Raw genomic sequence first — 27781 nt, 5'->3', positions numbered from 1 at the left:
TTTATCGGTACGTTGTACGAATATTACAAACCCTGATTTTTCAGGTCAAGTGATCCACTCCCCACTTGATTTTTTGATATTCGAGAAAAGAAGCTGAGTGGATCACAAGCTCTTCTTTCTCCCTCCAATTTGATTATAATTGTGTATTGTGCTGCTGCAAACCCTGATGCCTGCCCTGTAGAGTCAGTTTGGTGCACCTCTCCATGTCCCTCCTGTCCTCTGTTATCCGAGTCCATGTCCCTACCCCAATTCCTCCTGCCTTCCATGATCCAATGTACCATACTTGCGAACATTTTGAACTTGGCAAGAGGGAGATTTTGAAAAAAAACTGGGGTATTGATTTTCCCCTTTGAGTTACATTGAAAAAGAGGAGATTGTAGACAGGAGACAGATCAAATAAAGCCCATTTGAGCTTAAAAACAATGGACCTTTCCTGGCTGAATCGGGTCTGTTGGCATGTATGGTTGTACTACCACTGCCTCTTCCTTCTGCCCACAATGGTCTATTGTATTGCCACAGCCTCTCTTGCCGGTCCTGTATTGTTGGTTTGTTGCCCCTGCCCCCCTTTCCACTGCCCTCCATAGTCTGTTGTGCTGCCACTGCCCTTCCTGCCTGCCAGTGTGGTCAAATTGTTGCCTCTGCACCCTCCTACCTGCCTTCACTTTTCAGAGTCCTTGCCCCTGGCCTCTGCCTCTCAACAGTATCCTAATGAACAACTAGATTGCTAACATTCTATATTTATTACAAAAGTGTGGAACGCCTGACGTCATCTTGATGTAATCAAAACTGTAATACCTAGAGCATTTCCTTTAGAAATTACATATATGAGAGGGTCTTATTTGCATCAAAATTATGGTTAGTGCTCTAAAAAACTAAAATGAGGATATATTTTCTGAGTTTTCAAATAGAAACAAAGCACTTTTAAATTATTTGTAATCTTTGTTTTTTTATCCAGTTGACCACTTGATTAAATGTTGCACTTAGGAGAGAGGATATGGTGTTACTTCTAGAGCTGCAGACTTTGCAACTGGGGAACCAGGTTGGAGTTTCTGCTTCAGCTCGACATTCTGTGATTCTGGTCAAATCACTTAATTTCCCCATGTCTACAACCAAAATGAATTTGTTCTTGTGTAATGTAACCAATGCTCATGTAAAGCACTCCAATACCTGCCAAGTCTGCACTATATAAAACTGCAAAACCAAAAAATAAAAAGTGTTTTGCACACTTCTGTCATTGGGCTACACGTGGGCTACATCTGGGTGATATTTGTGCTCCATTTGGGCTCTTTTTGTCTCTGATGGCCATCTCGGGAGACTTGTTTTATGAAGTTTCCTAATTTCCTCATTTACTGCAGTCTCCTCAGTAGGAAATACTTTCAGTTTTTTACTTTGGTTCCATCAAGAAGGCATTCAGATGTGTCACACATTTGCCATAAATTCTGAATGTTAGCACTCTAGTTGCTCATTAGATCACTGTAGTAAAGCTACTGCTCACCAGGGAAGTCTGCTGCTTGTATTCAAAGTGCATGTTTCCGTCTGCATGTCAGAATATTTTAATGAAATAGAAGAGGATTTGAGAAGTCAAAATGTGCCCTAATTTTTCTTTCTGCACCACTAATCATAATTTCTATGGCAAAATGAACCCCCTCATTTTGTTCCTTTGCAAATTAAATGTTTTAAGTGTTACCACTTTATTCCAATCAAGATGGCTTCAGGTGTGCCGTACTTTTGTCATAAGTAAGACTGTTAGCGCTCTAGTTGTTCTTTAGAACACTCTGGGACATTCTGTCATTGGGCTATACTTGGGCTACATCTGGGTGATATTTGTGCTACATTTGGGCTCTTTTGTCTCTGGTGGCCATCTTGGGAGACTTATTTGTTATGAAGTTTCCTAATTTCCTCATTTACTACAGTCTCCTCAGTAGGAAATACTTTCAGTTTTTTACTTTGATTCTATCAAGAAGGCATTCAGATGTGTCACACATTTGCCATAATTTCAGAATGTTAGCACTCTAGTTGCTTATTAGATCACTGTAGTAAAGCTACTGCTCACCAGGGAAGTCTGCTGCTGGTATTGAAAGTGCATGTTTTCAGTCTGCATGTCAGAAGTTTTTAATGAAATGGAAGAGGATTTGAGAAGTCACTCAAAATGAGCCCTAATTTTTATTTCTGCAGCACTAATAATACTTTCTATGGCAAAATGAATCCCCTCATTTTGTTCCATTTTAAATTAAATGTTTTAAGAGTTACCACTTTATTACAATCAAGATGGCTTCAGGTGTGCAATACGTTTGTCATAAGTGGGACTGTTAGCGCTCTAGTTGTTCTTTAGAACACTCTGGGAAGCTGCAGTAGAACACAAAGGAATCAACTGACAGTCTCTGCCCTTGTTGGATGTACATGATTTACTGAGAATGTCAGACTTCATTCTCACATGACTGAGAAAGATAATGTGAATTTACAGAAAGTATGCTCTCAGTTTCTTATAGATCACCTTCCAAACCTCTGTAGGAAAAGCATGAGAAAATAGTTTTCTCTCAAACATGATTCATGATATCCCAGCAGAAGGCTTTTTCACATGGTAAAATCACCTTAGAACACACCACAATTCCTAAAATGAGTATGGTACCATCAACAAATGATTTATAATTAGGGCTCCCGGTTTTCCGTTTTTACGGATTTTTACATATAAATACCGACGGAAATCTATATTTCCTTTGTCTGTATTTATATTTAGAAACAGAAAAATACTAGAAAATATTGCCACGCTGCCGTGCTCAAATCCAGCCACGCCCCCTTCCTGCTGCTTGAAATTCCTTCCCGGGCGCGCACACAGCCGCACCCGAGTACTTCACAGGTCTTTTGAAAGACCATTTACTTGTTAACGAGGCTTTATTGCTTTCACCTCATGCCGTAGCCACCCCCAACGCCCCTGACTCCTCCTGTCCCATGCCCCATACAGTGCACGTTTTAAGCACTTCAATTCACAGTGCTGCAGCAGGAGAAAAATGAATATTTTCCACTGTGACAATCGGCATGCCCTGAGGCCTTGATTGGGAGATTTCATCCCAGAACCGAGACTGGGGTGTGTGAATCAAGGGTAGGATTTGCATGTGTCACCAATTATAAGGATGGTGGGAAAAGAACAAGAAAAATACGAACACCAGTGAAATAGTGCGCAACGTGAACAAGCCTCTAAAGGAGAGTGGGTTAACCCATAGTGTAAAAACGAAACAGTACGGCTTTGGAAGAGGATGCGCCCATTCGAGGTGGTTACATACAAGTGTAAAACTAAAAATGATGTGTTCACGGAGTGCTTCACCAAATGAACTTTCTAGTGACAAGTGATACGTGAGTATAACTGAAACGGTGAACGGGAATACGAGTGGGTGGTAGGGTGATTAAATCCAATGAATAATACAATACAAGGCTCACCAATCTTCTAGTCGCGGTAATACAAGATGTGAATGAACGGGAAAGGTAAATGCCACTGAATGCATCAAGGTTTCGCGAGGCCGAGAGCAGTTAACAAGTGTTCTGTAAGTGGAGTAACAATAAATGTGAAAAAAGTCTTAATAACGTAACATGCATTAGAAGTGTAGAGAGAGAGCGAGAAGGGGTCTGCGGTTTACCTAATCTAACCGGGGGAAGGCTCGTAGCTGAAACAGTGAAACAGTAACACTGTTTTAAAACATTGAACATGAGTGCACGACAAAGCGTGGTTCAGAAACTGCCGTGAATGAAAGTGGAAAATCAATCTAATCCAAAAATTAGATCAAAACTTGTGATTAATCAAGCCCCCCGTCGGGCTGACCGCCCCACAGGCTTTCCTCGTGTGCCCTTCAACATATGAAAGAAAACAACATGATCCGGCGATCAGTATCTGAACGGGGCACTGGCTGCAGCGTCACACAGATCTGATAGTTCCTCGCTTTCTGTTTTAAATGCTGGCAAGGTACCCCAGACAGTCACTTCTATGCACTAGTAGTCCAGAGATTCCAGGCGGTAACGGGCAGTTTGGTTATTTTAAACTGAGCTGCTCTAGGCTGTCCCTGCCTCTTAACTTAAGTGGTATTGGCAGGATGTTTTTCCCCCTGTGTTGCAATTACCGAAGGGTCATCTGGCAGTTAGTGGAGCCCCTCCTCCCCCCAAACATAATGTTGGTCCCAGCAGAGCAGACTGGCAAGAAGTCGAAGTTCTCAAGGAGTACTAAACAATTGCTGAAGAATAAAGAAACACCCTATTCACATTTCACACGTTTTATTCCATATTGCATTCCCGAATACTATTTCCTTTTACTAACTGTTTTGTAGATTTTAACAACACTGACATGACGTGCTTATGGACAATTTCAGAGAGATGTTGGAAGAGCAAGAATGAAAGTGTATAAAGAGTGAAAAAATGTAAAGGACAGTATGAATGGAAAAACGTGATAGATTCAAGCACTCTAAAGACTGCTTTCCTTCCACATACCTTAGTAATACTTAATTCACAGTCTAATATTTCCAGAATTTCATGATTTTAAACTCTAATTCACAACAAAAAACATTATTAATTACTCATTCATCTGATACTGCTAACAAGCATTAGTTACACCAACAGGTCTTGTCTTGTTTTAGGGTATGTTAGGTATTGTGTTATATATCTGGCTATAGTAATTTCTGATATTTATATGTTCCTCTAATCTTTATTGCTTGATTTTGCTTGTGAAAATGTATCACTCATAGTCGTTGAAATGTCACTCATAATTACACTGAAATTATGAAAATGTCACACATAGCAATGTGAAACCTTGGCAGCTATGAGCAGAGAAGGAGCCGACGCTCCCCACCCGGGGTATTAAAAACATCTTTTGGCAGAAGAGAGCTCCCAAGCTATATGCCACGTCCTTAATTGTAACGTATACATATATAATATTTATCAAAAGGGCGTGGCGTGTAGATGGGATCTATCTATCTGTTTGTCTATCTACACACAAACACACCACCACCAATATAGGTAACCTTGCGTACTCTGTGTGATAACCATAGACATTTGAAGGCAGATTTCTAGCTGGCTTTAGATGGAAATACAGAAGCGCTGGCACATGTTTGCTCCTGATAAGTGTTTGTACTCTATCCTAAAGTGTTTTTATAGCAGAACTGAGAAGCACAGGTACTCTCCTTTTCAAATTACTCAGTACCGGACCATTTAAAGCACTGCTAAAGCCACAACAAATCGCTAGTTTAAGTGAGCGCATATGTGCATTGTCAATTTAAATAAATGTGGAAAAATACTAGCTGTAGCGTCGTCTTTTACTTGTGGCAAAAATAAATGTGGATAAATACAGAAAAAATGCCCAAAAAATAAATATGGATAAATACAGACCGAAATGGCAAAAAAATAAATACCATAAAACCGGGAGCCCTATTTATAATGTAACTAAAGTCTTAAAACCTTCTATTAACTGCAATGCTTTTTAATGAGGCGCTATCATGTATATTGGTCCCAAGATGGCTGCCAACACTCCTTGGATGAAGTGCTGACAACCAATCAGATCTCACGATGAGATGTGTGGTTAGGCTCAGCCCAGAAATATATGTGATTTTTCTTCCCCAGGGAGAAAGGGGGCTGGGCAGTGCCTGATTTAAAAGCATATTACTGGGCCGCAGTATTACAATATATGCGTGGGCTGCTGGGAGGCACTGTCACTGATAGGTGGAGGGAAGACTAGGCTATACCTGATGTATACGATCTACTCATAGATGGTGAAGCACGTAATTGGCTTCTGAAATTTAGTCAGCCCAGCTATTATAAAAAAGTTAGATTTAAGACTTTAGGTGCAGCAATATCAGTTTGGTCTTCTGCCAGGAAAAAGCTGGGACTGGGAAGACTGAATCGCTATACTCCGCTATTTGGGAATCCAACCTTACCCGAGGTATTTCATGATAGTGTAATGAGGCGATGGGACGGGTTGGGTGTTAAAACAGTTGGCGACATTATAGATTCTGATGGTATAATTACATTCGAAAGAGCCCAAACTCGATTTAACTCGGAGCGCAGGGAATTTTTTTAATTCTTACTGATCTGGTCGGCTCTTGTTAGGAAAAGTGGGGGAGCAAGAGCTTTTAACAGAGACACAGTTATGGAAAGGGTGCAAAACCCCGAGGGGTGCTCTATAACCCAGATCTATAGTGAGCTTAACCAATATCAAAACGATGATCTGGATAAACACTCCGAGAAATGGCGGGGGAAGCTTGGCATTGAAGGGAGTGAGTTTATAGCCTCACTTAAGTTAGGATGCACGGTGTTGAAGGTAGCTAGTCTACAAGCTCAACACTTTAAAACCATTTTTTAACTTTATTACACCCCCGCAAGAATAGCCCAGTGGGGAGGGACAATGGGTATCTGTTGTCCGCGTTGTAGCTGCACGGAGGCTGACACGGAACATATGTTCGCCTCTTGCCCTAGGTTGGATCCTTTGAAACGGGCAATTGAGCATTTTATGGGACAAACCTTGAGGATTCAAATCAGTTTAACTAATGAACTGGTGGTTTTAGGTGTGGGCAGGGCTGGTGTTCAAATAGCACACCATGAGTTCTTCTTTCTCGCCATGGCGGTTGTTAGGATTTGTGTTGCAGCCGCTTGGAAGGATCCTAATCCTCCTACCTTCCAACAATGGGTATCACGGCTTTACGCCATCTATAGTTTGGAAAAAGGCCTTTACGAGAAGAAAGGGTGGAAAGCTATGAAACTGGGAAAACTTATTTGGGCCCCAGTTACCGATTGGAAGGCCAGGTTGGAGCGACCCCAGCCATAACTTTTGACTGTAACTTTTGGCAGTGAATTGTTTAAAAACTGCATATGTTTTATTGATTAGGGGTGGGGTATCTGGAATGTATCTGGAACACAATAGATCTATGGAATTATTTATTCTCTGGTTGCCTTGCTGAAGACATAGTTACTCGATAGTTTGTTTGAGCCTGTTTTTTTTTTTTGTTTTATTCTTCTTTTGGCGTATCTTGTATAATATTGTATGGCTCTGTTTTGTAATGATGAACGGAAAAGTGATGGTGAAAAAAATAAAAATAATAAAAAAATAAAAATAAAAAATAGAGATGTGTGGTTAGGCTCCGCCCAGATATATATATGTGATTTTACTTTTGATTTTCTCAGGAACTACTGAACGGATTTACATCATTTAACCAAAAGGCACGACTCTGAACCATGGTCTACCTTTCTGCCAGATTTGGTGTAATTCCGTTCAGCAGTTCGGGCTGTAGCTGCGACTAACGGTCCCTATGGAAAATTGCATTGGGAAAACACGTTTTGGGACCCCCCTTTTTTCTCGGCCCCCGCTTGACAAATCACCCGAGACTTTCAGAATAGGAGCGGACTGGAGCGGGCCACGAGTTTTGAAACTTTCGCGAAGATTCGTCAACCGGCGCCAAAGTTATTCCAAATAGAATGTTGCGGATTTCCTAAGGATTATAGGTCCTAACTGTAACTACCTACTGGCGACCACCAGTAGGATATATATAAATATATATATCTCCATTCCACAGGAATGAGGTGGCACACATTCCAGATGATGTGAGTGATTAATTCGCTTACAAACAACGCGTTTCATCTGTAAAGGCTGGCACTCTTTGGCAGGTGTTTGGCGGTCACTCCCGTTGGATGGAAATATATATATATAATTTTTTATTAAATGGTCAGGCCCTGGGGGATGGGGTCCCCGGGGCCGAAAAGTTTATCTTTTTTTATTTAAAAAAAAAAAAAAAGGCCAAATTCGGCCTGTGAGGGGGGCCATACGGCCCCCATCCCTTAAGAAAATTCAAAAAAATAAAAGGGGGGCAGGCCCAGGTCCCCCCTTCCTAAAAGATAAAAAATAAAAAGCACTAATTCACCCGTAGGCCCCTCCCCCTTTCTCCAACACTCTGCAAATGCAACTTCTGGCACTCTGCTGCTTGGGGGATGAATTCCCCTTTGCTGGTAAGGGTCCTTAGGGGCCAACAAGGCCTCCTGTTACCGCCAGTAAGCCTCACATAGTGGGATTGCTGAGAGGTGGTCGGAGGCCATGCCCCCTTTCTCCACCACTCTGCAAACGTGCTTCTCTGTGCACTACTGGTGGCGAGATGAGGTCCCTTTGCCTCCTGAGAGCCTCAGGACTAAAGTGGACTTCATCCCACAAGCAGCAGTGGCCAGGAGGCTTGTTTGTAGAGTGGTGGGGAAAAAGGGAGCATGGCCTCTGACGACCTCTCTGCAGTCTAGCTGTGTGGGTCTTATTGGAGGTAATAGGAGGGCTAGTTAGACCCCAAGGACCCTCAAGAGCCAAGAGGACTTCATCCCCCAACTAGTAGTGCGCCAGGAGGCGCTTTTGCATGGTGGTGGAGAAAGGGGCCGTGGCCAGCAAATCCCTCTCAGCAAACCCACTGTGTGGAACTTGCTGGAGGTAACAGGAGGGATAGTTGGCCCCCAAGAACCGTCAATAGCCAAGGGGACTTCATCCCCTACTAGTAATACGCCAGGAGTTGCGTGTGCAGAGTGGTGGAGAAAAGGGGTGTGGCCCCCTCCAGGTCTCAACAATCCCGCTGTGTGGGACTTACTGGAGGTAACAGGAGGGATAGTTGGCCCCCAGGGAAATCCTTGGGGACCAACTACCCCTACTGTTATCCCCAGTAAGTCAGACACAGCAAGATTGCTAAGAGGTCTTTGGAGGACACACCCCCTTTCTCCACCACTCCGCAAATGCGGCACGTGGTGCAATACAGGTTGGGGCATGAAGTCCACTTTATTCCTGAGGGACCTTGGGGGCCAAGTAGCCCTCCTGGTACCTACTATAAGTCCTACTCAGCGGGATTCCTGAGAGTTGGTCGGAGGCCCACAGTCCTTTCTCCACCTCTCTGCAAACTCTACTGCTAGTTTGAAAAACCATAGAAATTCACTGAAAAAACAGAGGTTACAGGACATTATAGTTAGGAATTAGCATTTAAAAAACCTTAGGCTGTAGCATGATGTGATGGACGCAACCACGCAGACAGATAATTCTACGATGTCGGTTTGTGTCAATCCTATACCCCAGTCTTTGAAGGCAGTTGTGGCTTTACCCTTTCATAATACCTGCTGCGCCAAGCTCTTAATGGAAGACTGTATTATTAAAATCAAGGCCCTTTTACTATCTGAGCTTTCACCAGTATTAGACTGTTTAGGAGCTATTGAAACCCAATTTGCGTTCTCTTTGGTGCAGCAACCCGTACTTATTAGAGACTGTACAGAGGACATTGTACGCAGCAATATTGCTCCTACCTGGTATTCAAAATTTCCCGGTGAGAAAACCTTCATATTGGCAGGGGAGGTTTTACCATCTAGGGACCATGTTCATAAGACAACTCAGGTCACCCAGGTATATGCGACTGCTCTTATGGCAGGGAAGCCTGAGGGTAGCGACCCAAAATTGCTCCCAAAACGGACCATTTTCCCACTGTCGTCTGTCCTCATGTAGTGGTCTTGATTGAAGTTCCCCCTTGATTGAAGTTCCCCCCTTATGGATGAACCAGGAGGAAACCTATGGTATTGGGATGGTTAGTTTACCATAGGGGTTTTCCTTTTGCCCTTTCCGAGGAGATTTTGTTCACTCGAAGGATTGGATGAATTGGTCACAGTCCAATCGCTACTCAAGGAGACTGTATCATTATTAACTTTAAATCACCATCACTTGTTCAGGACATATTTTTGGGGAGTTGAGCATGTTGGTTTCCGCGAGCTCTAGAGTCCCTGTCCCACTTGGATATTTCTATAAACCCTGCTTTTTGTTGGCACCATTTGGTAATCCGCAGGTAAAGGCGCCTTGCGGGAAAGGGGCTGTGAATAGTCCCGGTGTGCCATTAGCTCCACAGCTGTCTGGCTCATCTGTTACCTCGTTTGTTTCCATCAATTGTGTCTGTTGGGAACTGGTTTGATGTTTTATCTGAAGTCGACTGACCCTCTCAGTCTTACTTAGTAAACATGTCTTTAAATGTATCTAAGGGGTGCAGTAAGCGTGGAGAATGGGTTTGGTGCAGGATCTGTAAGGCCTAGCCGTTCTTTTTCTCTTGTGAGTTGGAATGTAGCCGGGCTTAAAGATAAGATCATAATTGCTGATTGGTTAGACTTTCTAAACAAATTAGATTTTGTTGTTTTGCAAGAAACCTGAGATATTACATCAATCTCATGCAGGGGTTTCTCCTGTTATTGTTGCCCTGCTCCACCTTCCAATCATTGAAGAGTGAGAGATTGTCTCTTAATATGAGTAAAATTGAATCTCAGGGTGGAAGTGTTAACTATTGATTTGGATAGCCCCGCCTACCAGGCTCTGCTTATTAAAGATAGTTTGAGTTCTTTTTATTTGGTTAATTTTTGTAATAATGAGTTTACTTATTCCTTTTATCATCTTTTTGAGGAGCTATTTCGTTTTGTACTGAGTTTGAAACTAATTTATTCTGGTGATACATTCCAACCTAGATTTCTGCTTTGTGGGAACTTTAATGCTAAACTTGTGGTTCAGCACGAGGAGCTGGGGGTTCAAGGGTTTTGCTATTGAGGTAGCCAATCTAGATATTAGAGGTAGGTAGCTGAGGAATTCCATAGTTTCAAATGATCTTGTAGGTTTAGGGTATTTTTTCAGCGTGTAGGACCTAGTGTACCCACTTTCAAGGGGTTGGGCGGTCATGGGACGTGGCTTAGCCAGCAATGGAGACGGACGTGCTCATGTAGAGCTCCATCGCAGGCTCCTGCTATCGGCCACATAGATCCGAAAATAGGCATCCGGAAGGGGTCGCTGACCTCCGAGAGCACCCCTGGAGCGAACCCGAGGATCGCGGCAAGCAGCAGGAGATGCGGAGACCCGAGACGCACCTCCCCGTCATCGGAGCTGCTCAGAAGGAGTCTATGGTTCCGGGCGCGATGCCGGGGATTGGCTCCGCCCCCTAGGCCCAGACCTGTGGCGCAGCAACACGCTAAGTTAATGGCTGTCTCTGCTGTGGCGGTAATGCATGGTGGCTGCATCTCCCTGATATCGGAGGACCCCTCGGAGGTGATGCAGCATTAAAGGAGCGGCTCTGCCCCCCCAGCGATGCGATTCCTACGACAGTGAGCAGGTCTGGGACCCGGCCTGGGACTCTGACACACTACCTGCTATATATCTCCCCTGCATCAGACTTGGCAAACATTCTTGAGACCTGCAGGCAGAGAGTTGTTGAGTAGCTACGAGGAGGATATACTACCGACCTGTGATTACTGGTGATATGGTGGATGCCACCTGCAGACGATGAGAACCGGAGAGGGGGTGCAGAGGTGTAACTCACTATAGAGGCGACGATCCTGCCAGCAGGCAGTCCTTTTACACGGGAGACGAACCACTGCCCAGACAGTCGCAGGCCCACTGACGCACAGCCCTACATGTCCGCCTCGCCTTGTTTCGCCGGAGGCCTCTTATCTGGGACTGTGATGCACATGCGAGGCGCGTTGTGTCGCGGTGATTGAAGACCTCTGACCTGAGGCCGCTGGGAACGTCTGGGTGGAAGGAAGTGCGCCCTGGAGGGGGAAGCCTTGAAGGGAATAGGAGGTGCAGTCTTTCTTCCCCGCGCCACATCCATGAGGCCGACCACACTGACCTCTTCCACACGAGTACGTGTCATACTGAAATACCGCCTTACCTGCTTCCCAGGGACACGCGGATGCCCCATGTCACCTGGGGGGCGCACGAAGACAGGCATCGAAGGTATTGCGGCCCCACCCCCAAGACTCGGGCCCAGGCTGATAAGATGGCGGGCGCAGACACAGTGGATCCGATGTCGCATAAGTTGGATGCTGTGTTAGCGGCAGTTGAAAAGCTTGGGGAAACCATGAACCAGATCCGTGCCTCCTTGGGGATAAAATTGACAATGTGGCAGTTGACCTTACCCTACTTCACGCAGACCATCGAAAACTGGCGGACCGCACCGCCTCTGCCGAGGGGGTGATTGCCGATGTCTCTCCACGAGTCACTACTGCAGAGAAACAGATCCAGAGCCTTCTTGACCGCGTTGGATTCTTGGAAGAAAGGGCCGAAGATGCGGAAGGTCGCACCCGACGCAACAACATACACGTAGTAGGCCTTCCGGAGGGAACAGAAGGGAGAAATGCGGTAGCTTATACAGAACAATGGATTCGCTCATTGCTGCCTGAGGGCACCCTCTCTCCATACTTTGTCGTTGAACGGGCACACAGGGTGCCTGCCAGGCCTCCCTCACTGGGCTCTAACCCTCGTCCACTCTTGATTTGCTTGTTAAATTATAGAGACAGAGATGCAGTACTCCAGGGAACAAGAAAGTTACAGGAGGTGCAAGTGGATAATCACAAAATCATGTTCTTTCCTGATTACACAATACAAGTCCAGAGACAACGTTATTCATTCATGGCAGTGATACAGCAACTCCGACAATGTGATCTCAAATACTCGTTGCTGTTCCCGGCCAAACTTAGGGTGATTGCGAATAGAAAAACCAACAACTTCAGTGGGGGCAGAAGAATGGTTGAACACTAACGACTCCTTGGAGGCGGGCCCCCTCTTCAGGCCGGAGGGAGATGGCCCCCGAAGCCTCCTCATGACGTCGCCGGAGGGGAAGAAAGAAACCCCAATCCCTTGCCTCTCAGACTTTCATCCCGGCCCCGGAACTGATCCTAAGCGGCCAACAACAGGCCCTACAGGCGGTGGCGGATAGCAGCGGGGCACACGAAGAAGAGACTAATTCAACCTCCGATCAGCAAGGGCCATCAAGTGAGGATGATCCCTCGGACAGTTTCTTTGCCTCCCAAACCTCCTGTGATCTGCCTCAGATCACCATCCCGCAGACTTCCAATGACATTGTCTAAACTTCAAACGCTCTTTTGCCTTTACCATACGGTCCCCGCTAATCCGGCAATGACTGTTGTCCACTGTCACGCAAGTATTAGGGCTCCTGTGATTGGCTTGTGCATTGTACTCCCTGACTTCAGATGTTAGGCTTCCATTGTTGTGCTGTTGCTGCAGCTACGGGTGGGATGCAGCGGTTCTACCACTTGATAAGCTCCGGGACATCTAGGCGGGGTGCCCCTGTGACCCCTGCCCCTAAGGGAACATTAAATATCATATTATTGAGGCAGTAACCCTAGAATGTATATACTCGGCCGGTGCAAAGGGGTAGCTAGTGTAGACAAATCCCCGCCTACTGACCCATAGTATATTGCTGTGCATATTGGTCCCCCCAGACGTTGATTGTATGCTACTCTTGTTGTTTGTTTAGGCGGTTGCCTGTTGCACACTTGTCCTTCTGGTATTTTTTATTGTATATGATTTAAATGTTTGCTATGCCATCTATTACATTGCACAACACGCTGACCAATCAGTAGGCCCACACGGCGGCGAAGACTCTACACGTACTTGTATAGGCCCGCCGCTAGCTCCCCCCACCTCTCGGCTTGGTGATGCCTTGTGTGCTCCTCTCTCTCAGACATGGCCCCGATAAGGATAGGAACTTGGAACGTGCGGGGTTTACATAACCCGTCACGACGATACCACGTCTACTCATATCTGAAACGCCACCACATACACATAGCACTACTCCAAGAGACGCATCTGCACAATCCTGAAGTGACACGATTACATAGGCACTGGAGGGGACAATTGTACGCCACAGGATACACGGCGTATGCACGAGGGGTACTGGTATGGGTGAGACCGGGGACTCCCTTTCGGGTGGTGGACTCCTAAATAGACACAGAGGGTAGGTACGTCATTGTTAAAAGTGTCCTGGATGGTAGACCTGTTATTATTGTGTCACTGTATGTACCCAACACAGACCAAGCAGCTTACCTTGAACTCATCTCCCACAAACTGGCCACATGGCATGATGCTCCTATGATATTGGGCGGTGATTACAATAGTGTACTGGAAGTCTCACTGGATCGGTCCTTTCCTCCCTTGCCTGGTACAGCCACGCACACTGCCATGAAAGCACTAAATAACTGGGCTACACAATGGCACTTGACAGATGCCTGACGACAGCGAAACCCACTAGATAGAGTATATTCCTATTATTCAGGAGCGCATGGCCTTCACGTACGTTTGGACCGCTTTATGGTAACCAATGATCTCTTACCCTGTATCGCTGGGCCACATTAGATGGGGCGTACGCATTCAGACCATAATCCGCATGTGATGGAGCTGGAGTTGGAGGGCGGGATACCGCTGATCCCCATCTGGCGACTTCAGCCGCATGTGTTGCTAGACGCGCCCTTTCGGGGCTTATTGGCCACCACTGTGGCACAATATTTTGACGAGAATGTAGGTTCAGCCTCATCGCCACTGTTGGAATGGGACGCTCTAAAGGTGGTCGTACGGGGCATTGTTTGGGGACGCAGGCGGGTATCAGAGTTCAGCTAGAAAAAGACCTCACCAAATTAGAGACACAATTGGCATCCAGCGAACAGGAGGCTGCTTGGGGATCCTCAAGGCGACTTGATTGCCACAGGGAAGAGCATGCACGACTGTTAGAACAGTTGAGATGTCTTAATTATGCAGCACACTCGGCGCGGGCGCACCACATGGGGGACAAAGCGGGGAGACTACTCGCATGGCTTGTCCGTCAGAATGAATCATCGGCTCCTATAGCGTCGGTACACACGGCGCAAGGAGGCATAGCATATACACAGTGGGACATACATGATGCGTTTGTGATGCACTATCGGGACCTATACAAATCTCGCATGCAGACCGCACCCTTGGAGCTGCAGCTCTACATTGAGGGGATAACACTGCCACATCCTACACGTGCCCAAAAAGAGGAACTGAATGACCCCCTCCTCCCAGAGGAAATTCGGGACAACATATTTTCGTTCTCCAATGGGAAGTCGCCAGGTCCTGATGGACTACCGACTGAATTTTACAAAGCCTATGCGCATATACTGGTACCGCAACTGATGAAGGAGTTTGAGACTGCGGTTGATGAATCCACTCTCGCGGACACACAGAACGAGGCTTTACTGGTATCTCTACTCAAACCCGATAAGAATCCTGAATCCTTGGGCTCTTATCACCCTTTAGCACTCCTAAATACCGACTACAAAATCTTCGCATCCATACTAGCAAAGCGTCTCTCGCCCATTGTGAAAAAGTTGGTACATCCGGATCAAAACGGTTTTGTTCCCACTAGGAGTACCTCGCTCAACAATCGAAGGCTCTTCATGATACAGCATTACGCGGTACACACGTGGCCCCGCTCTGGCTGCCTGGTGCTGGACCTAGAGAAGGCCTTTGATTCTTTGGAATGGCCCTATCTGGCGGCAGTTCTCCGTAAATACGATCTTGGAGATCATTACATGAGAATGGTTCAGCTACTATATCAATGGCCCATTGTTCGGGTTAGGACCGGCAAGCTCATTTCAGAACCTATTCGGGTGAGACGTGGGACATGCCAGGATTGCCCCCTGTCCCCGTTACTCTTCTCCCTAGCCATGGAACCACTAGCGATGGTGCTCCGCAATGACAGTGAGGCGTGGGGAATTGAGTTGGGAGACGGAATGCATGCCGTTTCTCTCTACGCTGACGACCTGTTGTTGTATGTTCGGGACATTAACAACATCCCGTCGTCCATAGCAGAGGCACTTACAGCATTCGAAGCAGTATCAGGCCTCCGGATTAACTGGGCCAAATCGGGGGTTTACCCCTTTAATGCAGACGCGGTCGAAACAGAAGTTCTCCTCAGCGACTCTCCCCTCCCGTGGTAATCCACCACGTTTCGCTATCTTGGCATCTATATATATATAAGACGCCTGCTGATTTATTAGAAGGCAATTTAGTGAGGGCAATATCAACGATCAGAGCTCAGGTACAATTCTGGAAGTCGCTTCCACTAAATGTCATGAGCCGCATCACCTTGATCAAGATGATCATCCTCCCAAAACTATTATATTATTTCTCGAATCTTCTGATATATGTACCGACCAGAATTTTCCGCGAGCTGGAACGCATGTTTCGGGACTTAATCTGGAACAAAGGCAGGCCTCGTGTAGCCTTATGGAAGCTATATGCTCCCGCTAGTCAGGGAGGATTGGTAGTTCCTAATTTGGAGCTGTACTATAGAGCAGCCCAGCTACAGTGGGCAACAAAGTGGCTTGGTGGCAGGGGATTGGAGGACACGGCGACTCTGCAGTGGCCCTGGACCCAATCCTGAATCTACCACCTTTTCCATCCCATCGCCAAGCCCCCACGACCATCTCAATTACACTTAACACTGGCACACAAATGCTACAGGCGAAGCCTACATCTTACCCGCGCTATGCTCCCGTATGCTCCGATACTCCCACTCCTAGGGACGCCCAGAGGGAGGACAGGCACCTCTGATGAAGCTATTACACATTGGCACACAGCAGGAGTGGATACCCTGGGCGACTTATATTCGGATGGCGCACTACTCACATTCGATGCCCTAGCGAGAGTTAGTGGGTTACCGGCAGGGCAGTTTCTATTACATACTTCCCTAATTAGAGCCCTGTGAGCCTCTTGGGGGGATTTGACGATTGAGCCGCCAACACACCCGATACTTCAATACCTACACGTCATGGGGGCGGGTTCACACATAGTGCACTGGCTAGTGGTGGCTCTCCTTACCCATACACTGAAACCGATGCCAAGTCTCCGCACCCGTTGGGAAGATGACAGGGGCACACCATGGACGGAAAAGGAATGGAGTGCTATCCTGGCCAGCTTCACATGTATCCAGAGGAGCTCCAAATTTAAACTGATACATACATGCATTATACAAAGAGCGTACCTTTCACATAAACAGATACTTCCACATCGCCACATCTGCATGCCCTCGGTGCCAGCAACTTAATGCAAACTTACTCCACATGCTGGGGTCTTGTGCCTCTTTACACTTCTACTGGCAGAAAGTGGCCGCGACACTTGCACTCTGCACTGAAACTTCCTTGCCGCACACGTGGGAAGTGCACATACAAGGGCTTTACGCCAGGTCTAAAAAAACAAAGTCACGTCACAAATCTGGGATCTGGGGCTGATAGTAGGGAAGCGCTTAATTACGAAGAGATGGAAACATAATGCTCCCTCGGAAACGATCAGCTGGGAAAGGTCGCTCACAATCTTGGCACAGGCGGAAAGCACAACACTACATAGGGAGGAAACAGCAGGACTCCGCAAGTACTCTGGAGAAACTGGTCACTAAACATCTGTCCGGTTTTATGGAGACTAACATCTGTCTGGACGTGACTCAGTTTGGCTTCAGACCAGCTCACGGTACTGAGTCCGCCTTGGTGACCGTCTTGGACGATCTTCGTTCGCGAGTCGACATTGGACGGGCAGCCTTTTTAGTGCTGCGCGACATGTTGGCCGCGTTCGATACAGTCAACCACGCCATCCTGGTCAGTATACTTGAGGAAATCGGAGTGACGGGTTTGGCCCGTGAGTGGCTGGTCTCTTATCTGGGGGGCAGACGTCAGGTGGTAGCCTTGCCACCGTTTCAGTCTGACATCAAGGTGGTTGGGCAGGGTGTTCCTCAAGGGTCTGCCATCAGCCCCATTCTGTTTAATCTTTATCTTCGGCCCCTGGTGAGCTTGATTAAATCATTTGGCATTGCGGTCAATACAATACCCCATAGCACAGTACTGGGATAACATATTCACGGCCTTTAAGAATGGGATAGACGGAAATAGTGCGGATGTCCCTCCCGCCAATACCTGATCCAATCCCAGATGGTCCCACACCCAGAAACATTAAGTACCTACGGACAATGCTGCATTCTATGTCGTAGTACGTCTGTGTCCTGGACCCATTGCCGTGCATCCCCTCCAACCCCCAGCCACTAGACAATAGCCTGGATGATAGAGGTCTCTAACTTTAATGAGCCCAAACACCACCCTGGCGAGCCACTGTAGGGCCCAGATCGAGATGAGTGTGCGAATACAGGGTGATGTTACGTATATCCTTTTCGCTGTAATGTGATGGCAGTTTTTCTTTTTATTCATAGTTAGTTTTGAGGATTGATTAAAATATGTGTTATCGGCCCATCCTTTTCTTTCCGCACAATTTCCCCCAATATGGTTAGTTGCAATACAAGCTCCTATTCTCCAAGTGGACTGCTGATTCAAACCACCTGTTGCAGATGCCTGACTAAATAAGACATAATTGCAATATATTGGGCGTAACTACATGTTAATTGGGAATTGAAAAACACGAATATTAACAGGAAGTAGCATGCAATGTTTTACAACTATAGGCCACCTGTAAGGACAACTAAAAGCCATTGTGTACTGTATTTGAATTTCTGTAAACTGATACCAATAAGACAATTGCTTACATGATATAGCTTTGTATGTGCAGATGTGTTGCCTATGAAAATTCTACTCTGTTACTAAACTCAAGAAAACCAATAAACATATTTAAACAATAAAAAAGGGGTTGGGCAGTCATCCACTATTTATTATATATTTTCCCAGAGGAACTTACTTCAGTGGCTCTCCACTTGTTCAATTATAGCGACCCAATGGGGAGATCACAACGCATTGTCTTCAGAAGGGGTTTTTCTCATCGGCAAGGACAAACCACCGGCAGTTTGTACCCAAATTACCCAGCATTTGAGTGATGGGCTCAGATTGGTCTGGTTTCTGAGAGACCCAATGATTGCGCTTATTCTTTTGCTAAACAATAATTTGTCAACATTTATGGGACATCAGGTTGAGGATACTGGAGAAGTTTTATTTGCCTGCTATCATCATTTTAGCTTATGTATTAGGAGTCACATGATGAAACCCTTTTGACCAGCTCAAGATTGCTCACGTTGGTTTGACGAGCTCTGTTCTGTGACTAATCGACGTCTAAGGAAGGCTCTCTGGGAATCCTAGAGATATTTGGGAGGTTCTGGAGGCTAGGAGGGTCGGTCTGTAACTGCACTATTAAGGACAAGTAGAACTTATTGAATAAAAGGGACTGGGAACAGCTGGAACTGGCAGTGACACGGATCAGCAATGTGTTCTGGGATATTGTTGACAAGATCCTCCAGAGGAATGTCCAATCGAATCCACTTTAAGTCTGTAATATATCTGGTTTGGATTGGGTTAAGCACTTTTCCCCTATTTATCAAGTACTGGAGGATAAGACGCAAAACGATTTGTTACAGGCGCATTTGAACAATTCTCCTCACCTTCAGACCTCCCTTTTGAAAGTGGAGGATGCCATCAGGCAGAGCTCAGGCGGCAAAGCTCCCAGTCCAGATGCACTTGATTGTGGATAAGTACACCATCACCAGGCCCTGCCCACTGTACCTGGCTTTTATTGACCTATCTACCGCATTTGATTGCGAGAATAGGACCAGGCTGTGGCTGATTTTGATAGATCTGGGAATGACAGTTCCCCTGGTTAATTTCCTGTGTACCCTGCATGAGAATTTAGGGACCAGGGTTCGTTATGATCGAGCAGGGGAATCTTCTAATATTTTCCCTTTATCAAGTTGGTTGATTTTTATTATTTATATTAATTAATTAAGTCCCCACTTGTTAATTTTGATTCAGCAGTTTCTTGGCAGCCCCAGGTAAATGCCTCTCGTATGAAATTAAACAGGGCGGCAGGAGCTCTATTTAATCTCTCCCAAAAAGTAGGTGAGGGCCTTATTTCCCAATAATAAGATTTATAACCTGTAGTGCGTCCCAACAGCTCCATACGGAGTTGGGGTTTGGGGGGTTTCAAAATGCCTCTCCCATACAGGTGGAAGGAATCCGAATCTGCAGTCGGCTTTTGGACCTTTCCCCGACTAGCTCCCACTTTATATTGCATGCAGAGCTAAATTTGTTATACGTTTCCGATTTAGTTAAGTCGGCCCCGCTTATGCTCTGGGTTAGTATGTGGTCAAACGTGGAAGCAAGTTTTATTTGGAAGGCCATTTTAGACTGTTTAAGTTTAGGCAAGGGCCGTTCAATGCCTTAGTTAAAATATGTTTGTAAGTCTTTTATTGATATTGGCCTGCCCGAAATGTTTACTGCACCGGTCACTTTAAGAAAATCAGATAAGAGGCTGACGAAACCGCGTCGTGCAGTTTTGTTTAACCCAGAGATTGGAGGGGGTTTTAAGTAAGTGCTGTATTCGTACTTACTTTACATTGTTAGCTTCAGGAGGGATGGCTTTTTATTTATTTCTGGAACTCTCACGATGGGAGAGGTCTCTCCTCTTTTGATTCAGGGCAGGCACAGTGTCGCTCCTTTTGGGCTTTTTAGATGGGTCGAAGCTCTTGGAGGGGGGGAGAGTAGTTTATCGACCTGTCCTTGTGAAGGGTCAGCGGAACAATCTTTGTTGCGTTTCATGTTTTTTTGTAAATTGTATAGATTGTGTTTCTTATGTTGTCTCAAACACATTTTAAAACCTATTGCCTCTCAGAAAAGTAAAGAAGCCTTATTGTATTAACAGTTGTTAGATAGTCCAGATGTTTGTTAAAGCATATGCTGCTTTCTCAAAATGTCCATAGGAAGTAGGAAATGTATGGATGGCTGATGGGAGATTATCAGATCAATTCTTAGATTTGACGTCTGCGTATTAGTGGAGGTGTTTTCCTTTTTTTTGTAAATTAACTTTATTATGGAGGTTCTTATTGTATGGAGATGAGATTCTCTGCGGATTGAATGGAAGTAGCATGTATTATGTACCAATTTTTAATGTTTTATATTTTTAGGTGAGGAACTGCATTGTGCCGCTTTATGATTTTATATGTAAAATTGAGTAAAGATATACTTATTTTTAGGGATTGCCCCCTGCCTTTTTCCTTTTAGTTGTCTGTTTACAACCTCAGCCTGAGTGTCTAGATATGCCCCGGGCATGGTTTTTTCCATCAAATGTAATGGTTGAAGTCCCGTAATAATTGGATTCTGAGGGGCCAAATAGGTACCAGCATTATTATGTTCCTCCACGGGTGTTTGTAGTGGAGGAGATTCGGATAAAATATTTTCGGGGCTACGTGCCACAGCTATGTTGCCCAACGATGACCTCTTAGCAAAAGCTAGATCCTGGGATACCCTTCTCTCCATTAGTAATATCCCTTGATCTATCAGGGAATTAGTACGTACTATGAAATCATCGAGTGTTCCTGTCAACTTAATCCCCCCAGTCGCAGTCTTACTTCTGGTTTCCCGCGTGGTCATTGTGTGTGGGCTATTTTCAGACATATGTAAAACTGGATTTGTATAGGATAGTTAAAAATATCTAATATCACTTAAACAAAAACAGGACATAGGAGTAACGCTACAGAATTTGACTGGCAGAATATAATATGGGCAATATCATAAGGTCCCCACCAATGAGAACCATACAGAATCCACACAATATATTAAGTACTGGACCTTCCAATCCGTAATACTCTGTCTCGTTATCGTCCAGGGGCCAGGGTCTCTGGCCCGTCCCGGCCTCCTCGTGCCTCTGAGGGCCACAGAGGGCCCGCCCTTTGCCCGGTCTTAGCCCGCGCGCGGTCCCGCGAGGCGGTAGCCCAGCTGCTGTTTATACGCCTCCAGGCGCAAGCCCACAGGAAGCGGCTTGCTCTTCCGCCGCAGGGAGTGCTGGGGGATGTGGTCCCTCTCCTCACGGCGGCCGCGTTGGAGTGGCGGCGGCGGGAGAGAGACGGTCAACCGGCAACAAATATAGTGTCCAGGGCAGTCAGGTAAGGTGTCGACTTCAGGGACACAGGAAGGTAAAAAGTTGCCCGCTCTGCCAGCAGCCCAGCTGCTGTTTATACGCCTCCAGGTGCAAGCCCACAGGAAGCGGCTTGCTCTTCCGCCGCAGGGAGTGCTGGGGGATGTGGTCCCTCTCCTCACGGCGGCCGCGTTGGAGTGGCGGCGGCGGGAGAGAGACGGTCAACCGGCAACAAATATAGAGTCCAGGGCAGTCAGGTAAGGTGTCGACTTCAGGGACACAGGAAGGTAAATAAGTGTGCTAAAAATAATAAGTTAACTGGCAAAAAAGTAAAGGCAAAAGCAGTTAAGATGGGTGGTACTAGAGAGGTGAGCACTAAAGAGCCTGTGGTAAAAGTAACTGGGATTGAATTAGAGAAAGAAGTCGCTAGGCGTAAGACAATATCCTTGCCTAGGATAGATGTCACTTTATCAGATGAGACATTAGCTGATACTTTTAGTGAGAGTATCATGGTTAATAGTACAGGTGAATCTGCAGAAAGGGAGGATTCCTTGATACACACTTTATCAACGCTAATTAAATCCTTACTTGCCCCCATAGAAGAGAGGCTTTATGGTATAGGGAAGCTACTTCAGTTATTGCAGAAGGATATAAAAATACAGCACTGTAGCCAGGAAAAAAGGGTTATTCATGAGATCACACCGGTGGATAAACCGTTGGTAATAAACAATAATCGGTTGGAAGGGAAGAAAATAACACCTACAACTTCTCTAATTAAATCTATGCAAAATACCATCGGCCAGGTAGCGAGCATAGATGCTCTCAAACCAACCCCGGTTACTGAAGCAACTTTATGTACAACAGTCCTTCCCTCTGCACCCACTTCTAACCCTGATAAAGCCCAACACAAGAAAACTGAAAAACATAGAAGCATCAATTTACCTCCAGACGCATGCCCTTATGTGGTAGTATTATCAGGGATCACAGAATTGGCTCCTCATATTATGGAACCCTTTGAAGCACTCAGAAACAAGGTGATACACTGGTTAAACTCTAATTACCCCATACCCTCAGTTCTAGCCAGCAGAATCTTAATGGTCCAAAGGGTGCCATGGGTGGGTTACAACAGGAAGAGATCACAGGGGGATTGTGTGGTCATAACTTTTGAAAACTCGCAAACAGTAGATTATATCTGTCGGGGGGCCCCTAGGAATCAGGGTTTGTCGATTATAGTTAGACCCCTGTCTTATTTTTATGCCCCAACTGAACAGCCAGATGACAGATGGAGCTGGACCAGGGACGAACATTTTGCTAGGGAAGGGAGGAGATATGACATGTATAGGGACTTAAATCTTAACAGTCAGGGAGGGAGGGAAGATGACTACTGGACCCTAATACAGCGAAGGGCTGGGAGAAATCAAAAGGTTGGCCAGCAATATTGTGGAGATTGGCCAGGTGTACAGTTTGTTCCATATTCCCTCCCATGCTATAATAGATTTAGCCCACTGGACATGGTTGACTGACGCCCGGAGCATGAAGAATTTCCTGACCTGTTGTTACCCGTAAATTCTATTTTAAATCCACTAGTGCTCAGTTTTTCGCAGGAAAACTCCGATACGACCACTGCCAGTCTGTCTAATAAGATCATACCAGTAAGCAAAGAATCGAATAATCTGGACAAACTGGTGCCACAGGAGTATGTCAAATGTAAAAAGGGATCACCTTTTCAAAGTAGCCAAAATCTGATCTCCGGCCCAATAGAAATCCTGGGTGAATCTAGAGCTGAAATAAATGAGACTGATAGGGGCCATGTTGTCATGGACGAGGCAATAATACCTAGCCATAAAGAAAATTGTACTGTGATGTTTTGGAACGTGGCAGGTTTAAAACAGAAAATTTCTAATCCCTCTTGGAAAATAGCCATAGATAGTATGGATATGGTGGCCTTGCAAGAAACTTGGACCATAGAGCCCATACATTTAATTGGCTACAAAACGTACTGCACTCCGGCAGTAGGAGAGATACACGGGAGACCTAAAGGAGGTCTAATTACGTACCTCTCAAATCGTTTATCATATGAGAAGGTCCGCTTTCACTCAGAGTGCAGTTTCTATCACAAAGTTGTGATAGATACTAAATCTGGGATCAGTCTTGTTATTATTAATTTTTATAACAATATCCCAAGTACTGTAATTCAGGAGATTATGAAAAGGCTAAACGATGATTTACAAGGGGAGATAGATAGCAAGATGAGGGAAGTAATGATTTTATGGGGGGGGGATTTTAACTGTCATCTTTGCAAAAAGGGCAAAAAAGGAATCTGTGGTTTAATGTTAGAGCAAGACATTAACCTCACACACTTTGATCATACTCTAACTGGGGACTTGTTGAACGAGACATTATTTAATTGTGATTTGGGATATGTAAACGAATTGGCCACGCGCCCAACACCATTTCTCCCGACCTTTATTGGGAGGGGTGCATCGACTACCATTGATTTTACTATTTGCTCGAATACTTCTGGATTCAGGGTCTCTAGTTTCAAGATTTATGAATTGCCACTGAGTGATCATTACCCACAAGTACTTGAAATTGATAGCCCATTTACAGCATGCCAACATGATAGCGCGCAGATACAGGCTGCCCCGGATGTTTTGATGGGGAGACAAAATGGGTATTCCCTTAAGTGGAGTAAGGTGGTTCCGGACGAATTCTTAGCTAAACTGGTTAATACCTGTACAGATAGCTTTAGAATTTGCCTGGATGAAAATTCAAAAAGCGAAAATATAATAGAACATTTTAATATTATAGCAGCCACCATTAAAGAGAGTTTGAGGGCGGTTTCCAGGAATAGGTCTAAAAATGGTAGAAGATGGTTCGATCATGCATGCACTAAGGCCCTGACTGAGCTTAAGCATGCCATTCATCGGGAACCCCGGGACCCCCCCTTAATAAGAGACTTAAGGAACCGTTACAATTTGGTACTGCAACAGAGGAAGAATACCATAAAGAGGGTGGTTTGGGAAGAACTATGTGATGCCTCACAGTCTAAAGCTACATCTGCATTTTGGAGGGTGGTTAATGCGCCTCTCCTTTTTGATAATACTAAGGCTCGCTTAGATATTGCAATTAGTGAGGATGACTGGGTCACACATTTTTCCACCCTCTATATGAGCTTAGAACAGAGCTCACATAAAGTTTCTACCTCACTATGTGAGAAAGGGATGGATGTACAAAAAGTAGCGGTTACTCCATTGGAGGTCCTACGGGAGAAAGGGGGGGTTGCCGAAAAAATAGTGGTTACCCTGCCTGAGGTCTTATTGAGCCTGAAAGCTACAAAGAGCAGAAAGGCAGCAGGTCCAGATGGGATCCCAGCTGATCTGTATAAAGCAAACAGTGATTTCTGGGGCCCCATTCTGGTACAGCTCTTTAATGCAGCTTTAGCGAGGGGCTTAAGTCCGTCATGGTTTACATCTATTATCGTTCCCATTTATAAAAAGGGAGATAGACAAAATTGTGCATGTTATAGGCCAATATCCCTACTCGATTCATCTATAAAAATCCTCGGTAGAGTTATTTTAGCAAAATTACAAAACTGGGCGGAGGAAAATGGGGTAATAAGTGACCTACAGTTTGGTTTTCAAAGGGGCATAGGAACTATTGAGCAGTGCTTAAATCTATTTCTTGTTCAGCAGAAGTATATATCGATAAAGAAGGAGCGCCTATATTTTACATTTGTCGATCTTACTTCTGCTTTTGATTGTGTGTCCCATAATAAATTATGGAATCTGATGCAAAGGATGGGCGTGGATGATCTGATTATTTGCTTCTTGAGGGAGCTGTATTCTAGGGCTACAGCTACTGTTCGCTATGGAAAAGGGGGGGGAATGTAGTAGATCTTTTGGGATAGGGCGTGGAGTACGCCAGGGCTGTGTCCTGGCGCTTTTCCTTTTCCTGATCTACATAAATGGGTTGGAGCGTCGTCTACTGCAGGAGGGCAGAGATGTGCCTGTTGTTGGTACTCAGTGTATCCCTGCGCTCCTGTATGCGGACGATGCTGTTTTAATGGCGCGAACACCAATTGCCCTACAAAATTTAATAGTATCCTTCAATAAGTTCATGCACAGTTTGGATTTAAAAATCAACTGTACTAAAACTTTTACCATGAACTGTGGAACACGATCCAAGAAGAAGATGAAAACTATGCAAATAAATAATGCTTGCTTAGAAAACACGCCCACCTTTTCTTACTTAGGCATCTTGTTTCATGAGACTGGCTCATGGACAAGCGCGATTAGGGCAAGAACACTTTTGTTCTCAAAAACAATAATGGCTTTAAAGAGCTTTATACAGAAACTGGGAAAGAAGCCCTTCAGGGAAATTTTAACTCTGTATAATGCAACATGTATATCGGTGGCTGTGTATGGAGCAGGACTTTGGGGGTATGCCAATATAAACGCTATGCAATTAATTGAAAATAAGTTTATGCGGTACATGCTGTCTGTACCCGATAGTATTGCAACCCTTAATTGTCACGAAGAGCTGGGGCAGCCGTATATCTCAGATATAATAAGAATTCAGCCCATTTTACAATGGCACAGGGTCTGGACTGTCAATGAGTGTGTTGTAAATCGTGCCATACTTCAGGATGTGCTACAACTTGAAAACGTAAATGTTTTCAAATGGTTAAAGTATGTGAAGACCTTTCTGACAGAAATACACTGTCAACAATATTTTGAGGATCCACTTTTAATAGCACATATCTCTAGAAAATTACTGAAAAAACTGTGCATGGAACACCTCAGGGAAAAAAGACTGTCAGAGGAAATAAACAAAAAGACAGTGTGTTCCCATCAGCTGATACTGAGTGGTGCTAAATTACAACCATACTTATGCTTCTCTATGTCAAACTATGATAGATTTTGCCTTACACGTTTTAGATTTAATATTGTTTTTAGATTATTAACTTTCCCAGAAATGAACTCTTAGTCCAATGAATTGTGTTTATGCCCATGTGATGAACTATCTTCGCAATCTGACATTCATGTGCTGTTTTTCTGTAGATTTTATACTTTGCCCCGTAGGAAATTTATTGTCCCAATTCTTAAAGAGATGATGGCAAAAAGATGCCGTCCAGCGTTTTTAGAATTGCAAAGAATGGATACTGTATTTATTGTTGCTTCTTTGATAGAATTTTTTAAATATGTTTTTAAACTGCGTAAATCGATGGATGGATAATTCTTAACCGTCCATATAGAAAATTTGCACTTCTCCCCTGTCATAGCAACTATGTATTGAGTCATTTTTAACTGTATTTGTATTTTTGCTGCTTTTATGGTTACTGTTTTTTAACCGAATAAAGTACATTTTGACTTTGACTTTGAGTAAAGATATACTAAACTGGTTTGGCCACTGGTTTCCTCCTCTCTGTTCCCACCGCCTGCCCAAACAAAAGGGCAACCCTACATGAGTGTGATTGCCATTTGCCCACCAAAGTCAACTTCCCCTATGTAGCTTGCCTTTTGGGCGTACACCCAGTGTGGCTTCCTTCAAGGGGGAGGTAACACCTCCATCTGTAGCAGGCCTCTATTGTTCCTGAGGCTGGGAGTCCTTGGGCAGAAGGCTGTCTGGTGGCTTGCTACTGTGTAAGGCCAATGAACAGACTGGGTAACAGAGTGGCAACTTTCTAAAAGTTGCCTTTCTTTAACAGTGAGATTAAATTTGACTTGGCCATCAAGTCAGGTTTTATTCCACAATTATTTTGGTACCTTTAAGTACCCATTTTAGTAGTCCCAATCAGAAGTTATCCAGACTCAGAGGTCAGCCGGTAACTCTGTGATAGCCAATAAGGCTACTAACGTTTCCCCAGTAAAAATGACAATTTGGAAGCTTTGCTGTTAGGACATATTAATAGCATATTTCCCACTTATTCATATACTGCTCCCTGCCTTATGGCCCCATAGGCCTTCCTTGGGGAGAGATATATATTTTTAAGGGCAGTGGGGGCTTTGCCACTCATTTCAATAGCGGCAAAGTCGAACTAGCAGTTGTAAAAATTGCTTTACAAGGCTGCAGTGGCAGGCTGGGAGACATTTTGTGCTTTGTCACACACAAGGT

General features: G+C 45.0%; 1 protein-coding gene across 9 annotated transcripts in view; it reads left to right on the top strand.

Annotated features, from left to right (window-relative positions):
* Positions 1 to 27781, top strand: part of LOC146831037 (RING finger protein 151-like) — a 313078-nt gene that overhangs the window by 198354 nt on the left and 86943 nt on the right. The gene's annotated exons all lie outside the window — the stretch shown is intronic.

This window comes from Triturus cristatus, chromosome 5_1, assembly GCF_964204655.1.
Source record: "Triturus cristatus chromosome 5_1, aTriCri1.1, whole genome shotgun sequence".
In the NCBI taxonomy this organism is placed as follows: Eukaryota; Metazoa; Chordata; class Amphibia; order Caudata; family Salamandridae; genus Triturus; species Triturus cristatus.
The sequence above is the reverse complement of the archived record's forward strand: the minus strand, read 5'-3'. Positions and strand labels throughout refer to the sequence as shown.